The sequence below is a fragment of the Lontra canadensis genome, unplaced genomic scaffold (genome assembly GCF_010015895.1).
Source record: "Lontra canadensis isolate GAN:19392208 unplaced genomic scaffold, GSC_riverotter_1.0 scaffold62, whole genome shotgun sequence".
In the NCBI taxonomy this organism is placed as follows: domain Eukaryota; kingdom Metazoa; phylum Chordata; class Mammalia; order Carnivora; family Mustelidae; genus Lontra; species Lontra canadensis.
The window spans coordinates 10,557,224-10,577,376 of NW_022631056.1; the positions used below are offsets into that span (position 1 = coordinate 10,557,224).

A 20,153-nucleotide genomic window follows, 5' to 3' on the forward strand; every position below is an offset into this window, starting at 1 on the left:
GCTTTCACTGGAATTATCTACACCTTACCACAACCACTTCCTAATCGTGAGATGATAACTCGAGTGACCGCATTCCGACTGTGGCGAGGCTGTAACATCTCTGGCTGTCTCCTTGCCCTGCCATACATTCCAGGGCCATCAGCAATTACACTGAAACAGGTCTTTCCCTTTTGGACAGTTTATAAGCTGTTGCTACTTTTATTAAAGTTACTGTTGCTTTTTCACTGTTGTTAAACCTCTACCAATATTTTTCAGTGTTTCATCGTGCCTTGCATACTGGGGTGCTTTGTAGATACTTGATGATTTAATATAGCACAGGTTTGAAATATGGTAGCTTCTACAACTGGCCAGAATATTCAAATATTAATGAGAAGTTAAGATGGTGGGGATTCATTTGGAATTAAGTCAAGAATAACTTTTGAGAAGAGCCTAACTGAAGTCAGTTTCATATTCCTCAAATCCTAGATAAACAGATGCACTGATACAAATTTGTTGAGTTTACTTTCTTATCTTTGATGTAAATGGCTATATGTTGGTTACTATTTATTTTCATAAAGAAATACAGTCATCTGATTTTTGAATTACAATTATAATACAAAATAGGGCTGATGATGGCTTAATGAAAGTGGCTTCTGATGATGACAAAACTATGGATATATCTTTCTGACCAGAATGAAGGACACTCTAAATGCTCCTTTTTCATAGTTTCAATTTCTCAGAGGTCTGAAACCTCAGTGGGATGAACAGAATATGCTGGGATTGCTTTTAAATTCTACTGTCATCATGAGGTAGAAAATTACGTCCTAAACAGGCAGGCTGGCTCTCAGTTTCATTTCATATGACTTTTTATCAAAACCTGAAACACTTTTTTAACTCTTCAAAAAGTCCTTTTCTTTCTCTTATGTCTGAACACATGTGCTTTGAACAGTGGTCTACATAAATGCTCAGCATCTAAGTGAATTTTTTTGGCTTTATTTTTTTTGTGTGTGTGAGATCAAATCATTTCTTAGAAGTTATGTGAGCATCAACTTTCCAAATGAGGTCTGACTTTTTAAATAAAATTTCCTAAATTAAAAAGTTTCAGTGTGAAGTCTTATTTCCTAAAAAGAACTACATAGATATGTTCACCATCTTAGATCAGAGGCATATCATCTAAAAATTATCATTTTGCAAAGTAAAATGTATTCTAGAATCATATGTGTATTTATTGTATTAATGATTCTTTTATAAATATTCAGAAAGAAAAACTGGGCTATACTTTACAGTTAGATCTGAAGCAGTTTTCTAATAGATACTTTAGTTATGGCTATAATAATTATGAAATTTGAATTGTAGACAGTCAAAATATTCACTTTAATGTTTTCTTGGAATTAATAATATGACGATGAGTAAAAAAAAAATTCCACAAAATAGTATGTCTTTTTTTTGCAGCAAAATTATGTGTAGATACATATAATTTTATAGTTAAATAGATACAGACAGATAAACCTATAGGAGTTTAGAAAGGACCATACCCCAAATTTTAACAATATTTTTATGCAAGGATTGATAATACAGAAGGGATGGATGGGTGTTGTAATTCCTCCTTTGTTTTTAGTTTTATTTTCTAAATATTTCAATAAACATACATTAAGTAATAATGTGCATGTGTGCCTTAAAAGACACTGAACACTTATACTGCTTGACAATAGGATTCTAAGGAAAACCGAAACTTCTTTAAAATGTCAGCATGTTTGTTGGCTTTAAAATATTTCCGATGACAGTCAAGGTCAAGTATTAGCTTACAGGCAGCACAGCCTAAATTATCCTTTCAACAAACTGTACTAAATAATGACATGATAGGTAAAGAATACACTTTAGTCAATAAATTAATAAAGGATTTAACTTCTAAGTGACATCTGACATGTCAAATAATTTCAATATACTCAACTACAGACAACAAATGGCAACATAGTATTATTGGCAAAAACATTTTATAAACCTTGTGGAGAAGACAAGAGAGGAAGACCCTGCCCACAGGTGATCTACCGGGAGCTACCACAAACAGGAGCAGACAACGGTTTCAGAGTCTAACTAAAATGTATCAACAATGTAGCACATAACATTCCCATGTCAAGGAAGAAAAGTAGTTGGCTCACTCGTTAGGGTACACTAATAAGAATTTTCAACAAAGGTAACTGAGTAAACCATGAGCTTAAACCGAATGTAGTAGATGTGAATGGAGGGCTCAGGCAGGAAAGAGTGCAGATAAGTTATTTTTGTTACGTGGAGATATGCATAGATAATAATACAAATAGCAGAAATATCTTTTATCATGGCCATAATGACAATCAACTGTGTTAAAATGAAAATGTATGCATTTATTTGCACTTGTTATCTGTGAGTTTAAGTTTTCTTTTCTTTCAGTCTTTTTTTTTTTTTTTAAGATGGGGAAGGCAGATAGGAAAAACAACCATGGAAAAAGTGTCATAATAATCTGGAGGCAGTAATCTGGAGGCAGAGGACTAATAAAGTAATTCTTGGGATTTGGAGAAGGCATCCCGTTGGAGGTCATGTTTGTTCTGGATTTTAAATTATAAACAGTGCTGTATCTCTAATGACAATCATCTCTGGCAGGAATTTGGCTGATGCTATATGGTATGTTTGTCAGCAAAAGTTACTAGTGAGTTGTATATTGCATGTTTTGGAAAGGGGAAAAGAGACAACTACTTTAGAAATTTCATGTGCATATGGCAAAGCTAATGTTTGTATGTTTCCTCCCATTTCCAAAGGGACACAACAAAGGAGACTTACAATCAAAATTCTAAGTTTCTTCTGCAAAAAAAAAAAAAAAAAAAAAAAGGCCTGGTTATGACTGAATAATAATTCAGTTTAAAACCCCAAAGTCTCATTGGAAAAATAATATCAATTCAGTCTAAATAGTAACATTCTACTGCTTTCGTAACATCCAAACAACATACTATATAGCACAAGAGTTGGCCAACAACCTAGCCAAGTCCCTGTCTTGATTTCCTAAGGTTTCAGATTCTGACTCTACTTGAGAAGGTAACACTGAAAAAGCTTTGTGGAAGAAAGTAAACAGCTGTGATATTTTAGCATAAGAATTCACGAGTTATGGATTTATGACCTAGGTGTAATAAAAGTGATAGAGTCACAAAGAGGTAAGAAGACAATGAAGAAAAATTGGAAGTAAATGCTGGTTCATATTCATAAGGATACTGAAGCCCAGAGAGAATTTCAGTAACCTCTTCACTGAAATAGCATTAGCCAAATGTTCATTAGGGTCCAAAACTTCAATAATAGCTGGAAATTTAATACCATACTTTCAATAATGGGCAGTCAACTAGTAAGAAAATTAATAATAAAATAGGAGACTTACGGGCACCTGGGTGGCTCAGTTGGTTAAGTGTCTGATTTCAGCTTAGGTCATAATCTCAGGGTCCTGGGATCCAGCCCCACATTGGGTTCCTTACTCAACAGGGGGTCTGGTTGTCCCTCTCTTGCCCCTCTCCCTCCTTATGCTCTCTCTGTCTCTCTTTCAACTAAATAAATAAAATCTTTTTAAAAAAAGAAAAAAATAAGATAGGAGACTTGAATAGCACTGCAAACCAACTGGAACTAATAGACATCTATAGGATACTCAACAACAGCAAAATTATATATATCTTTTTCAAGTGTGAATGGAACATTTTTTTTTTTTTTAGGATAGACCATATGCTAGGCATAAAACAAACCTCATTAAATGTAAAAGAATTATAATAATAACATGAGGTATGCTTTCCAATCACAATGGAATAAAAGTAGAAAACATGAACAAAAAGAAATCTGGGAGATGCATAATTATGTGGAAATTATACAACACATTCTTAAATTACCGGTGGACCAAAGAAGAAATCATAATAGAAAACAGAAAATACATTGAGAGGAATAAAAATAAAGATACACATGATACGCATTATACTAAAACTTATGGAATTCAGCTAAAGTAATGCTCAGAGGGAAATTTCAGTTACAAATGTGTGTGTGTGTGTATATATATATATATATATATATATATATATATATACACATATATATAAAATAAATACTATGCACACACACACAGAAGCACAAAGATTACAAATTAATAACCTAATCTTCTACCTAAGATAGAGGAAAAAGAAGAGCAAAGTAAACCCAAAGCAAACAGAAGGAAATAAATAATAAAGATAGGAACTAAATAATGAAGAAGGAAATAAATAATAAAGTGGAAATTATTAAACTAGAGGAGAGAAAAAAATAAAGAAAATCAATGAAACCAAAACCTGATTCTTTGGAAAATTTAAGACTATTGACATACCTTTAGCTAGACTGACCAAAAAGAGAGGTGAGATGGGAGTAGGGAGGGAAGGAGAGAGAGAGAGGACCCCAATTACTAGAATCAGAAGTATAAGAGAGAACAGTACTACCAATCTTTCAAAAAAATTAAAATTGTAGGATATATGCCAGTATATTAAATAACTTCGATGAAATGTACACAGTCCTAAAAAGACACACTATTACAACTGACTCAGGAAGAAACAGATAATTTTATAGACCTATAACATGCAAAGATTGAATGTTATTCAATCTTTGAATGTTATTGAATGAGATTGAATTAGGAATTTTAAAATATCCCCCCAAAAGTCCAAGCCCAGATAGCTTCATAGGCAAAATCCACCAAACATTTAAAGAAAAATTAATACATTTTCAAAAAATCTTGTAAAAACAACAAATAAACAAACAAACAAAAACAAACAGAAGGGGAGGAGAACTCCCTAACTCATTCTATGAGGTTAGCATAACTCTGATACCTAAAACCAGACTACCAGACTAAGACATAAGAAAAGAAAATCACAAATGAACATCTCTTATAAAAGTAGATGTGAAAATCTTCAACAAAATGCTAGCAAAGTGAATCTAGCAATATACCAAGAAAGGAGGAGGGGGAGGAAGAAGGGGAGGGAGGTAGAGGGGGGAAGAGGAGGAGAAGGAGAGAGCAGTAGCCACAGAAGTAGCACCATTACTAAATGGGATTTATCTCAGGAATGCAAGGTTGGCTTAACGTTAAAACAACAACAACAACCGAAAACCCCAAACAAAGTAATACAACATATAAACGGGACAAAACAAACAAAAACCAACCATGATCACCTATATAGATACATAAAAAGCATTTGAAAAACTTCAACACTCTTCTCATGATTAAAAAAAATGAAAACAATAGGAGTAGAAAAGAGTTTATTCAAACTGATGAAGGACTTCTATTAAAAAATCCACATCATGATTAACACTGAAGGGTTGAGTGCTTTCCTCCTACAGAAAAACAAACAAACAAAAGAAACAAAAACATGTCTGGTCTCTTCACTTCTATTCAACACTGCACTGGAGTTTCTAGCCAGGACATCTAGGTGAGAAAAAGAAATCAAAGGCATCCAGATTGAAAAGGAAGAAACAAACTTAACCTATTTGTAGTTGATATGATCTCATATATAGAAAATCCTAAGCAATCCACTAAAAAATGATTAGAACTAAGTGAGTTCAGTAAGGTTGTGGTGTACAAGAACAATACACAAAACCCAATTCTGTTCCTATACCATTATAATAAGCAATGGAAAAATGAAATTAAGAAAATATTCCATTTACATTAAAAAAATTTAGAAATACATTAACAAATGTATTTTATTTTAATTATTTCAGAGTGTAAAACTTATACTCTGAAAACTATAAAACACTGTTAAAAGAAATGAAAGAATATTTAAATAAGTGGAAAAAACATTTCATATTCATGGGTCTAAAGATCTAATACCTAAAGATAACATTACTCCCCAAATTGATCTACAGATTCAATGCAATCCTTATTAGAATCCCAGCTGGCTGCTTTGTAGAAACAGACAAGCTAACTTAAAAATTTATGTGAATTATAAGGAACTGAGAAGACACAAAATAACCTTGTAGAAGAACAAAATTGGAAGCCTCATACTGCCTAATTTTAAAACTTATGCCAATGCAACAGTAATCAAGACTGTGTAGGAGTAAGTAAGGGACAGGTAGGGCAAGACAGGTAGGAGGTGAAGTGAGTGTGGTCATGCAGGGGGCTATGTAACCAGGCTCAAAGCAATCCCTGATGTGAAGAAATAGACATGATATTTATGAGAACACCTTGTTTGTACTCATGATAGTTACAACTCCACCAGGTTCCTTCTAAATATAGACATGATAGTAACAAATCCACCATGATATTGACAAGAAATCTACCAAGTTCCCTGGTCAATTTCCCATAAATGACCCACCATAAAAACCCTTGGTGGTAACCCATTCTGAACCCCTCTTACCCTAGACAGCTCTTTCCTTTCTGTTCTTACCTTTACTTAATAAATTTTCACTTCATTTCACCCTTTTTTTCTGGAAGATTCATTTCTTGAGTCTGTGAGATAAGAACTCTGAAGCCCTGTGACAGTAGTGACATAAGATAGAAGATAGACTGATAAATAGAACAGAAGAGTTAAAAAACAAATCTGTGTGTCTATGGCCAAATGATATTCAACAAGGGTACCAAGACCACTGAACAGGGAAAGAAGTCTTTTGAACAGATAGTGCTGGGAATTTTGTGTATTCACAGGCAAGAGAATTCTCTCACAGTTTGTATATAAATTAACTAGAAATAAATCAAAGACCTAAATATAAAAGTTAAACCATACAACTGCTCCAACCACCTGCTCCCCTACCAGCACAAACCACCACACTCGCTCTCTCTAAAATAAATAAATCTTAAAAAATAAAAGGAATAAAGTACAGATACACACTACAGTATGGATGAACTTTGAAACCATTATGCTCAGAGAAAGACACACCGCACACACACACAAAATCCATATATTATAATATTGCATTGATATGAAATACCCAGAATAGGAAATTCTATGGAGACAGAAAATAGATCGGTGATTGTGTAGGGCTGGTGAGATTGGAAAACAGATGTGCAATAGCTAAAGGATCTAGGAATTTTTTTGAAGTGATAAAAATGTTCTAACTTGACCAAAGTAGAAGTTGTACATGAGTATCCTAAAAACCACTGAAGTGGCTTTTAGGCGAAATGTAAGGTATGTGAATCACATCTCAAACAACCTCTTAAAAAATGCTATTTGAGGCCTCTCCCAGACAAACGGAAATCGTGGTTAAGTAAAATAATTTTGCTTTACAGTTTTATATTGCCTCACACATGTCAAATGACATCAAATCACATGGTCTCAAGTGATCTCAGAGACAACTGTGAGAAATAAAATTAAACCAGATGAAGTAGTTTTGAGAGTCACCAATGATCACTCAACTTTGTGGAGTGGTTTACTTTAAAAGATCAACTATAAAGGGAGGGCTCAGCCAACTGTTGCAGGGACAGCAGGCTGAGAGTGGCTCCTGGGCCTGGTGCAGAGCCTGAGTCTGAGGGACTGGAGGGGGACCAGCCCCGGGCCTGGCCTCAGCCCCAGCTCCTACACCATGGCCAGCTGGACTTGAGAACAGAGACCAGAGCCTGGCCAAGGATGACATCAAGAAGCTGATGGCCACCATCGAGAAGGTCTGAGGATGGAAGAAGGGCTGGGTGACTGTGGGCAACATTCCCTTCATATATGTTCAAATGGGTGCCAGTGGTGGACCCCCCAGGAGGAGGAGCAACGAAGGTGAGGTGGCAGGACAGAGAGAACCTGAGGCCTGGAGAGGCGGGGCAGGGGTGCCAGGCCCCAAGGAGGTGGCCTCATTCTGTTGGATCTCAATGATGAGAATAGTAACCAGAGATTCCATTTGGAAGGCTCTCTGCAGAAGTTCACTGAGCCCAGCCCTGGGGGCACCTCCCTACTATCACCAGTGGGACCACTGGCAGAGGTCCCACAGGGTTCTCCCCTGAGGCTGGGTCAAGAGAGAGATCCTGGGGGCATAATGCAGGCAGCAGTGATGAACTCCCCATGCTGACCAAGGAGGAGCCTGTTCCAGAACTTCTGGAGGTCGAGGCCCCTGAAGCTTACTCCATCTTGGAGCTGGTGCCACCTGTCCCAGAAGCAGCCCAGACTGACCCAGAGGACTCATCACATCTGCCCAAATGTCCCTGAGCCCTGAGAAGCTGGTCTGCCTGTCCTGTCACCCCAGAGACCCTTTTGTTAAAGAAAAAAAAAAAAAAAACAACTTCAACTGTATAAATTGATATTCTTTTAAATGTCAAAATCTCATTCAAATTTAAATCACCTATAGAATGGACAGTAATTAAGTGGCCCATAGATGTCTGGCTATGCTCCTGACATTAAGCAAAATCCTTTTTGTGGTTGTTGTTGCTTTTAATTTGTTTGTTTGATTTTGAATAATGGTAAAATGAAAGCTAAAAAAGAGATCTTACTTTTACAAAATCAAGGTTTTGGTTCCTATAAGTTCCTAATTATTTTAGGATAACATTTCTCATAGTTCTTTCCATATACGATTTTTGGTAAGTATTCAATTTCATTCCTGTTCAGTTCAGCTGTTTGAATATGAGGTCTATTTTTATGACATCTTGACTTTTTTTTTTCCAATGAAAGACAAAGTTATATAAAAGCTCACTAACTATCCAGTGATTATTTCTAATTAAAGGGATCTGACTGAAAAAAAAAAGCTGTGGGAAATTAAGAGGAAAGTATGGTGTGCCCTTTGCATACATGTCTGTACTAGTTCCCATTGCTGGGAAAATGATTTAAAGTACAGTATGTGCAACCCGTTCTTCTGGTAATTACAAATCAAGACATATGTCTTTGCAACAACAAGAAGCTAGCTTCCATTTAAGCATTCTTCGGTTCTTGCTGAGTTAACTGTGTTTCTCAAAAATCCCGGCCTCTCAAAAGGTAATTTTGAACAGGGTATCCTCCTGCTAGATCATCCTTTTGCTGCATTTCTGCCTTTTAAATTGCAGGACTGCTAACTAGAAGTGGAAGTATCCCATTACACTGTTAGGTTTACTTTCCTTTAATACTCTAATCACGCCAGAACGTCATAGAGGGAAAAAAAAAAGCTGTACAATGTCTAGACAAATTATATTTCCCTTTTCTGTTCTCTTGCCTTTACCATGTAATTCATCAACTAAAAAGATTTATGGATGCTCATTGCTTATAAATTTGACAGATTAACTTCACATTTATACACGTTTTAAATTCAAACACACAGAACATAACGATTACGCAGATTGAAGAGAACTGAAGCTATTTCTAAATTAGCCAAGCTACAGATATATTGTACTATGTAGGAAGAGTTAAGAATCAGTATTAACTTTTCAACTTGTACCACTGAATAACGTAAGTAGGCAGTTTGTTTTACTGACAAACTATTTTCCTAAGTGTCTATCTGTAACAAAAGTACGAGAAAAAAAAAAAAGCGTGAGACCAGAGCAAAAGTACACTGAGACAATCTAGTTAATGGAATGTGTTATTTTCTTTTTGTTCAGACTCTAGCCTTCACTGTTCTCCAAATATTGAGCTGGTTGATATTAGATATGAAGTACTGTTCTTGAGTCCATGAGATAAATTGTTAAGGATTGAAACGCTATAGTAGATAATGTGATGAAAGTAGACATAGAAGGGAAGAAAAATTAATTCTAACTAGTTGAATCTGAGAGAATTAGTTTCACAGACAAGAACATGCAAGCAGACACACCACACATAAGCGCACATAGGCACACAAAATAATTTCTAACGTGAGAAACCACACTTGGGGTAGTCATGTGATTACGTACTCTATGACGAAGTGATGAGAAGCACAATATGGTTCTCTCTGATGATCTTTTACCTGCTTAATCCCTCAATTCGGTGTGCAGACATAGAAGTGCTAGGGTAAAGGCAGAGGGTTCTTTTATACTCGATTCAATACTTCTGATTTATTCAGTCAACAGGAAGTCAATAGGTAGCTCAGAAAAGTTTTAGGGAGAGGGTTAGGGTGGCAGTGTGGGGGATGTACCAGAAGTTAGGTTCCAAAGGAAGAAAACAGAAGTTATTGCCGGCCTAGGAAAGGCGCCACAACACCACTGTTGCCATGTCTACCTCCACTTACTACTCTGGCTCCTTCTACAACCACCACCGCTACTGGGTAGAATTGATTGAGTACTTACCATTTTCCAGGGATATGTCTAAGCTTTTCACAGCTACAATCAGACTTGACTCTCCCCACAGTTTTTTTTTTTTTTTAAGATTTTTTTTTTCATTTATTTGACAGACAGATCACAAGTAGGCAGAGAGGCAGGCAGAGAGAGAGGGGAGGAGGAGGAGGCAGGCTCCCTGCTGAGCAGAGAGCCCGATGCGGGACTTGATCCCAGGACCCTGAGACCATGACCTGAGCCGAAGGCAGAGGATTCAACTACTGAGCCACCCAGGCACCCTCCTCACAGTTTATATGGCAAGGAGAGTGATAGGGAACAGTTAGAACTTCTTATTTTCCCTGTTCTTTTCTGCACCCTGTACTGCTGCTCCTCTGCCTTCCAAAGGCCTGATCTACCATCTGGGCAGCTCTCATACCAGTATCCTTGATGACTCGCCATCTCTGTCATTCCACGGGAGCTGCCAAGTAGCATCCCAACGTTAGATCAGGGCTGTATCCCCCATCTCTGCTCTGCAATTCTACAGCTGAGCGTGCCGGCTTCTGCCACTTAAATATGGTGACTGGCATAGTAACAATTCAAGGTTTCCAGTCAGAGCCGGGCTTTCAGCACCGCTGACCACCCTTTATACCTTTGTCATCTGCTCCTCCTCCTACTTCCTGGCCTAGTTTGACGCATTTGCCACAGCTCATGAGTCATCTACTCCAGCAGGTAATGGACACCACTACACCCCAGTGAATTTTGGAGTCACTGGCATATAGATCCCTGTGGAAAGCATGTGAGTGAGTGGAGTCACCTTTTTCATAAATGTATCTCATTTTTGAAAACACTACCCACAAATACTACCCATCAGAGCAGTATTACACAGGTCCAGTTCTATACTTCCAGTCTAAGAACTCAGAAAACCCATTTCCTATTCATACAACATCTGCAGTACTTAAATTTTTACTTAATGGGGAGAAGATGTTGTTTATCATCTCAGAAGAAAGGCTCACAAACTTAATCTTTTGATCTCAGATTTAAACCATTGTTGGGCATGATTCATTAACAGAATAGGTCTTCATGCAAAGACATAACATCTTTTCAAAAAGCATTAGATGCTTTTATGAAAGTGCAAACATCCCTCTCTTACTACTCAGCTTAATTTTAGCATGGGCTTTTCAACCATAAATGTATTCTCCTTGGGGTTTAGTCCTTCTTAGGAATGTAAAAGACTCATAAGATAACAGAAGGTTGACAGGACAGAATTCACCCAAGGAAAATACTATATTTTCCACTATAGATGTCTAGAGAAGCTCGTGATTCAGTATCACCCAACTTTTTAATTTCTCATGTCACAGTTTCTACTTTGTCATTGATGTCCTTGTGTACACCAATATCTGAATTTGTCTTTATTTTTCTAATTCTGACATTTCCTAGTCAGTGTGCTAGTCTGCAGGTCTCTCTTCCCATCTGTAAAGGAAATCAATGACTGGAAGAGAGTTTCAGGGCATTGAGGATACTTGCCTCAGACCAACCAGAAAACTAGAATTTCTCTGAGTAATAGAATTTTTCAAGACTCCTTCCTCCATTTGCACTCTGGCTTCAGGCCATTTTTTTTTTTTTTTTTCCCCCTGGATTAATACAAAGGGTTCTTTGTTTCTAGGTACTTTCCATTTTGGCCAAAAGGAACTGATTTCTTTTCTTATGTATTCACAGGAGCTGGGCAATCAGGAAGCCATGATATGGTGGGGGAATCTGTTAAACATCTAGATTCATTAATTTTCCCTTTTATACCTGCTTTTGGAGGAGTGTGTCTAGGATCAGCACCCTACATGGAACAAATGAGGAATTTTGCCTTCAAAGCTTAAGAAAATTCTTTAACCTATAGAATAACCTTCAAATGTGTGTTCTACTATCTGTCTTCTTTTCTTGTCTCTAACAGGTAGCGAAAGTACACACTTAAATGATGTTACTTTGGGCTTATAAAGGGATGACAATAACCTTTCAGAATCCACCAGTTTGTAAGTCAAGTGTATCTACTTAAGGGGCAAACAAGTCTGTTGGACTTATACCCCAGGAGCAATTGTTAACATTCATCGCAGAGAGTTAATGGAAATGCCTCAGGTATTAAGCTAAAAAGTGAACCATTATGTCAATTAAAAACATTAATTGAGGTAATTACAAGGAGATTATAGTTTATACAGAATTTAGTTATAATTTATATAATTATCTTCAGTTATACAGAAAAAATAATGAAGCTGTTTATCTAAAGTATTTACCTAACTGAAAACTGCAGCTACCGAGAGGCTGCGTTTACACAGTCAAAATTCCAATTTGAACTTGACCTGCCACAAGCCTGCTTGTCAGGTAATGAATTCCCCGAGGACAAGGTGGTTTGGAGAGAACACAAGATTTCTAAAAACGCGACACTTTGCCAAATCAGATTCCTTAATTTTGACTTTGTTTGAAACGAGTCTCATTTAAGCATAATTGCTAACATCTAGCACTAACCTCCTCTATCTGTGGAGCCAGAAGGCATTTCTGTACATATAAAATATGAGTTCTGGTTCCTGAGTTTCTGAAGCTGAATAAATGGGCTCAAATTTCATTTCTAGATCAATGCAAACAAGGAATAAAACATGAAATTAAAAGGAAGAGGTAGCGTTTTGCACACACACTTTTTTGGTTTCTTCTTTGCATTCACAAAACAAATATAAGTAAGATTAGGATCTGCTTGCGGGTGTGTTTTGGTGGTTTCGAATATTGGTTTTGGGCAGTCTCTAGAACAGACCCCCTTTGTTTGAATTCTGGCTTTACCACTTACACAGCTGTGTGATCTTCGTCATATTGGTGATTCTCTTTGCCTCAGTTTATCTATCTGTAAAATGTGATTGTGAAAATACTGCCATCCATGTGGACATCATAAAGTTAAATGTTCTAGTAGCTGCAAAACACTAAGAATAGTGTTTGGCACAAACCAAGAACTGTGTAAGTGCCAACTATCATAATTGGTACAGGAAAATGAAGTATAATTCAGGAGTAGGCATTAGTCAACAGGGGTCCATAGGAATAAGCAAAGGTCAGAGAAAAGATTCTATTCGACCACAATCTCTCTCTGCTGTGCATCTGGGTTCGGAAGACTGACACCACAATGGGATTATAATTGGTTTTCCTAGGAGAATTTGATGCCAGGAGTGTTTTGTGACTGGGGAAGCTCCCCTTAATTTGCTGATTCTCCAGATAATAATTTTTGTTTCTGTAAATCTGTCTCAAGATTTCAACACGTAAATTGGAATCCAAGGTGTGTCTGGGTGTGCTTTACTCAGAGTTTCCCATGATAGAGGTCTCACTAAACATTTAACAGTAAGTGCCTATTTGAGACCTAGTTTCCACTTCAAAAAAGGAGGCAAACTTCTAGAAATGTAGGAATTTAAGTGAAATGTCTTCTTTTCTCAAACCCGATCTATAATTATTAGGATGGAATAGTGGTCTTCCTGCATGTGGAAAGGCACAAATGATTATATAATTTTATACCTATTCATACATTTTGCCATTATAAATCAGTAATATATTGTACTATTTAACATGTATTTTATTGCTTTCAACCTTTTTCAGCCATGTAAATTGAAAAATACTGCAAGTTTTGACATGTCATTGTAAACATCAAGCTAGAGCCCTTTCTTCCCCTTACAAATATCCATTTTTATATATCAATGAATTGCTATGAATTGCTATTTAAAATGTATTTCCTCAGACACCAGTCATATCATGTCCTCTGTGTTACTATAAGATTACCTCTTTATTTATCTGTGCTGCTAAGTTAATTATAAAAATGCTTGCAGTGAGCAAACATTTTGCTTGCCTAGTCAGCATCTTAAACTAGATTAATCTTCTAGCAACACTTAATGGAAACTAAATCACACATCAACGTGCTATAACAATATAATGATGAAACAGCAAATGAATCACTCAATTAACTCCTGATAAATATCAAAAGCATACTTTGCTCCTATAATTTATAAAGTCAAAATAAGCCTCTCTACTTTCTTTCTGCATTTTAAAAATGGCAAAGTTCTGGAAAATAAACATCAAGAAATATATCTGGTTGTACACAGTTTAAAAAAAGCTACTTATTTCAATAATTGGTTAGGGGAGCCTGGCGGGCTCAGTTGGTCAAGCGTACTGCTCCTGATTTCAGCCCTGGTCATGATCTTAGGGTTATGAGATCAAGCCCCATGTCGGGCTTCTTGCTCAGCTGGGAGTCTGCATGAGATTTTCTCTCTCCCTCTCCCTCTACACCTTCCCCACAGCTTGCTATCACTCTCTCTCGAATAATTAAATAAATCTTTTAAAAAATTCAATAATTGGTTAAACTCCCAAACAAAGAGGGAACCATATTTGATATATGACATCATATCCCATGTACAGTTCACATTCACAGAAAATATACAGTCAACCATTAAAATTATATACCTACAAACACATATACATACATAAACTGAAGTTGGTTCATTTTCAGTCTGCATGTAAATTTTTTCCAAAATAGTCTTTGTTATTACTAGATTGGTGGTTAATGTTGACCTTATTTCAAGAGTTTCAATCAAATATTCATGATCCTGATGGTTCAAATTTTGTTTTATTCTAAATGCCAGATTTGCTCACTTTTTGACCAACTTATCAAGTAAATGATGAAAATGATTATTCTTGCCTCTGTTATTTTAATAATCTAGAATTTGTCAGTTTTATTAATATAAACATATCTAGGGTTATAAGAAGATCCTAAAATATTCTTCCGTGTGTGTGTGTGTGTGTGTGTGTGTGTGTGAATTTTTATTTACATTATAGTTAGTTAACATATGGTAAAATATTGGTTTCAGAAGGAGAATTTAGTGATTCATCACTTATATACAACACCCAGTGCTCGTCACACCAAGTGCCCTCCTTAATACCCATCACCATTTAGCCTAAAAAATTCCTATCAACATGGTAATTTTTTATCAAAAATCATATCATACTGGCTTTTGTTCTTAATAAATGTACAATCCACTGGGATGTGACAGCTTTATATAATGATCTTAAATAGCAGTATAAAGTAGGATACCCTAAGAGACCTACAAATGGTGGGAGTGATGACCTTCAGAGTAAATGGATTGGGGGCCCACTGAGGACTTCTAGAGTTGGTGATACTTGAGCAGAGCCTGAAGGAAGAGGGTAACTTTAATCACCAGACTGAAAAATGAAAGATAATTTCAGGTAAATTGTAGAATACTCTTTGGCTTCCATTTATGGTAGTGAAACCCAAGGCAATAGTATGAGATATTGTAATATATGTGCTCTGAAAAACTTTGGGATGGAATCCAAACATTCCCACCTTCAGGTTTCAGTAAGTTTTAATTCCTAAATTCTTTTTTTAGGAAGAATTTAGTTTTGTCTTAATTACATGATATTGGCCTAATATCTTGATGATCATATGAGAATATAAATCCTTGATACATGAAATACATTTACTTTTTTAAAGCTTTTATAAATGGGAGTTCTGAGCAAATCTTAAAGGCCGATGGGGGAGAAAAAAAAGCAAAAGACATGAAATCGACTCTTGACAATCCATAAACAAATTTTCTGTGGCTAATTTTCTATTGACTCCAGAAGCATGTGAAATAATTTATATTTTGTGTGTTTTTAAAATTGTTACTTCATCTTCCCTAACTTTGTTTTTTTAAACCTTAATCCATGTGATTCTCACCTAAAGTACAAATAGAAATAGAGCAGAAATAAATAAAATAAAATTAAATGTAACAAAAGTAAATTTATACAAACTTATAGCTTATCAACAGATAGAGCAGCTATATGTCTGCAACAGTGCTAATTATGATGATGATAGTGATGATAATAATAATAATAATAATAATAGCTTTCCCCTATTGAGGACTAAGTTGTCATCATTTTATGTGGATTAGGTCTATCATTCCTCAGAATGACCTCATAAGACATGGAGACTCTTATTGTCATCATTATGATCGTCAAGAAACCTGAAGCACAGCACCGTAAGTAACTTGATTTAGGTCACAGAGATATTGAGCAGAAATGCTGGGAGCAAGCTGGCTCCAGATCCCAGAGTGTAACCATGGTGCAGAATATTTAAATAAGATAATGCTCTTGAATCAAAGCTCCTCTTTGAAGACCAGTAGTCTTTTTTTTTTTTAATTAAAAAAATTTTTTAATAAACAGATAATGTATTATTAGCCTCAGGGGTACAGGTCTGTGAATTGCCAGGTTTACACACTTCACAGCACTCACCATATCACATACCCTCCCCAATGTCCGTAACCCCACCACCCTCTCCCTACGCCCCTCCCCTCGGAAGACCAGTAGTTCTTATCTCTAGGTGCATCCCAGAGCAGTCTTTAAAGCCTTTCAGCACTACAGATGGCCTTGGTCCCAACCAACAGTTTCTGATTCAATAAATAGTTCTGCGGAGGAGATTGTGTTTCTATCCTTTTAAGAAGCTCCACAGGTAATTTTGATGCACCCTTCCAGGGTTTAGAACCTTGATGTAGATTCTCTCTTTAGTCTGAAACATTGTGATATCTAATGGACATGTCATACCCTAAGCTAATTTGCTATATCGTATTTGCCACCCTTCATTACTCCACATGAGGGCAAATTAAGGTTGAATGGAGACAAATATTTCTAATACTTATTTTGATATACTTTACAGTGAATCTTAATTCGAAGGGGATAAAATAACAGCATTTTCTTGTTATGCATCCTCGTGTTACATAAAAATTATCTTCCTAAAAAATAATCCCAATTGAACCAATAATTCAGGCAAACAGAATGGAAGCAAACAATCATATGAGATTTGTTAGAGGTAGTCCAGGGAGAAAAAACAAGCAAATACCTTCTCTAAACAGAAGTTGATAGTCACACTTGCGTAACTAGGGTCTATTAAATAACTTAAAAATTTAACTTTGGATCAATAGTTACTTTAAACCAGGAGAAAGGAATGGGTAACTTTTTAGAAAATACTAATGAAGACTGTCAAGGCTGAAAATGTTTAAATTCTATGTTGAACTCTGCTTTTTCTGCGTATACGAAAAAGTTGGAGGGATTAAAAAAAATAGCATAGAAAAGACCAGTACTCACTTGTTGTTTGATCCCTTAACTGTTTATGTTTGCTCTAAGCAATATGAGATATTTGCGAATACTAAAACTCATTGCAAACTTAAAAGCTTATCGATTAAGAAGGGTGTTATAGCTCTTGATTAAAAAAATAATTGTTCTCAATTAGGCAGAGATCCTTAGCAGCTTCCAAAGGCAGGTCAGTGCCATCTAGTGGCAAAACCAGTGCACAGATTACATTTTTCCCCCGTTAACAGATTATCCTTTCTGATCAAGTTCAGTAGTGTTGAGGGCGCCAATGATACAAATCTGTATCATACACGCACACACACACACACACGACATCATGTGTATATGTCTGTATACCATACACACACATATATATGTATGAATTTTAAAATGTAAATTTACTTCAAGAGATTTAGTTCAATGTATGATAATGAGACAGACATTCAATAATTGCACCAAAAGTTTAATATTTAACGATTTAGTAAGAAATGAGGAGTTATGGGGTGCCTGGGTGGCTCAGAGGGTTAAGCCTCTGCCTTCGGCTCAGGTCATGATCTCAGGTTCCTGGCATCGAGCCCCGCATCAGGCTCTCTGTTCAGTGGGGAGACTACTTCCCGCTCTCTCTCTGCCTGCTTCTCTGCCTACTTGTGATCTCTCTCTCTCTGTCAAATAAATAAATAAAATCCTTAAAAAAAAAAAGAAATGAGGAGTCATGTGTACTTAAGATACAATCAATATATGAAATGTATAAGAAGGTAACTTTAATGGATAAATAAGACCTTTTATGGAGAAAGGGTTATCAGTTTTTAAAAACAGTAGAATAAAGTATGCTTTCAGTGTCAAGAGTGTGCTTAAGGTTATCATAAATAGGATGGTTAATAATTCACAATAAAAACGACAATTTGCTTTTTTGTGTGGGAGAGGCCAGACAAGAATTTGATAGAATTTTAAATATGATATTTAAGCTGGAGAAGAGAAGTCACCGAGCAAAATACTTGAAACCATGAGACTTCATGAAAAGCTATATAATTTCTCTCACTGTAGTTTCTGAGTAATCGATAAAAATGTATCCCTCTAGAAATGTTCATGAACTCTCTTACCATGAGGAAAAAAAAGAATGGACTAGATGAAATTAAGTTTCCTTTCAGGCTTTAATTGTGTTAAAAGCCAAGTACCCTCCCTTCTAATTCATCTTTTTGGTTTTGAGGTAATATGCCTGTTTGACCCCACTGAAGTTCTGCCTTTTGTTAGTTCTCTCCCTGAGACTCCAATTAACTTTACAAAATTTCTCTCAGTGAAGAAAATCTAGGCAAAGGATTAATTTAGCTAACAATGCTATAATATGAAAATCTCCATAGGAGCTTTTTCTGACCTATTCCAGGGACTCAGCTAACTCAAATGCCATGATGATGAAAGAGCTCTTCATAGCCCAGGAGATAAGGGAAAAAACCCATTGCATCAGAGCCAATTGCTCTTGGAGGAATTCAAAGGAATCCAAAATAGTCTTAATGTCTAAAAATGCCACATTTTCTATCTAGAGACTAGGATCCAAAGGGTACAGAAGGTTGACTTATCAGTGATGTAATTTTCTCAACCTGATGAGGAAGGCTTTTATATGTTCCAAATGAGCTATCAGAAAAGGGAGAGCCTTTCTTTTTCTCAGCCACTCAGAGGAAACAATATGGTTATGTGGAACACAGAGCCATGAATAAGACCTCTCAGGCCGCTTCTCTTGCCCTAATCTTAACTGTGATGACTTTCCTTGTCTGTCTCTGAAACACAGAAGGGGCTGCAATTTCTTTCCTTTTCAAAAAACACTCTCTCTTTGGTTCGACCCTTTCTTCCTTTCTTACCTTGTATTCAATGTGACCATGGCATGTGAAGAAAGAAAGAAATGTGGGGAGCTGTGGTAATGTTGTCATTTTAAGTTAAAATAATTGTATATTTCCTCATTGCTGACACCAGTGACTTTATAATCTTCTTGAAGCTACTTCTATATGGAGAGTCTTCAGATTACACATCATGATTCAGGCACAAATGAGAATTACATGGCTATGGTCAGTCAACAAATTTTACCTGGAAGATCATCTAAGTAAAATGTGTATAATTAATTCATGCCTACAAATAGACACGTGCACACACGTACACGGCATACACACGCGTTGCTGCTCATGCCCACGCGCGCGCATCTACTCATGTATAAGCACATGCAGACGTATTTCCCTGCATATTCCCTTCTTCCTTCTGACTTATAAGTTGAAAGCCCCAATATCAAGTTCACAATAAAAATAAAAATTATCATTTGAGTGATCATCTGCCAAGAAGCAATTTTCACCATATGGACCATGGTTCGAATTCTGAAGGATTAGAATAAAATGAAAGTTAAAAAATAGAGTTTATGTTCACTTTAAATATGGTAAACTATTAAATTCTCGAAAACATAATTCTTATGTCCTCTGTCATAACTTAAATTACATGGTCACAATTTGTAGGGATTAATCAATTCAGTTTTTGTATAATTTTGGCTCTTAACTATACTTTTGTCATTTTACATAAAATACTTTCATTATCAAGAACTTATTGACATTGAAAACTCACATAAAACATTTTTTTAAAGGTTTTATTTATTTATTTGTCAGAGAATGAGAGAAGTGGGGGAGAAAGAGAGAGAGCGAGAGCACACGTGCACAAGCAGGGGGGAACGACAGGCAGAGGGAGAAGCAGGTTCCCCACTGAGCAAGGAGCCCCACTTGGGACTGGACCCAAAGACCCAGGGATTGTGACCTGAGCCAAGCACAGACACTTCACCAACTGAGTCACCCAGGCGCCCCCCAAAACAAAACATTTTTTTACAGCTACTCATGTTAAGCGTATGGCAGAAAACTTAACTTCAGTTTTAACATATTTAATAAGCACG

At 36.3% G+C, this 20,153-nt stretch overlaps 1 protein-coding gene and 1 pseudogene across 5 annotated transcripts in view; one reads left to right on the forward strand and one right to left on the reverse strand.

The window, feature by feature from the left end:
- ROBO1 (roundabout guidance receptor 1) overlaps nucleotides 1–20,153 on the reverse strand; it is a 1,159,067-nt gene that overhangs the window by 727,699 nt on the left and 411,215 nt on the right. The window lies entirely within an intron of this gene.
- LOC116879616 lies at nucleotides 7,075–8,123 on the forward strand (annotated as a pseudogene).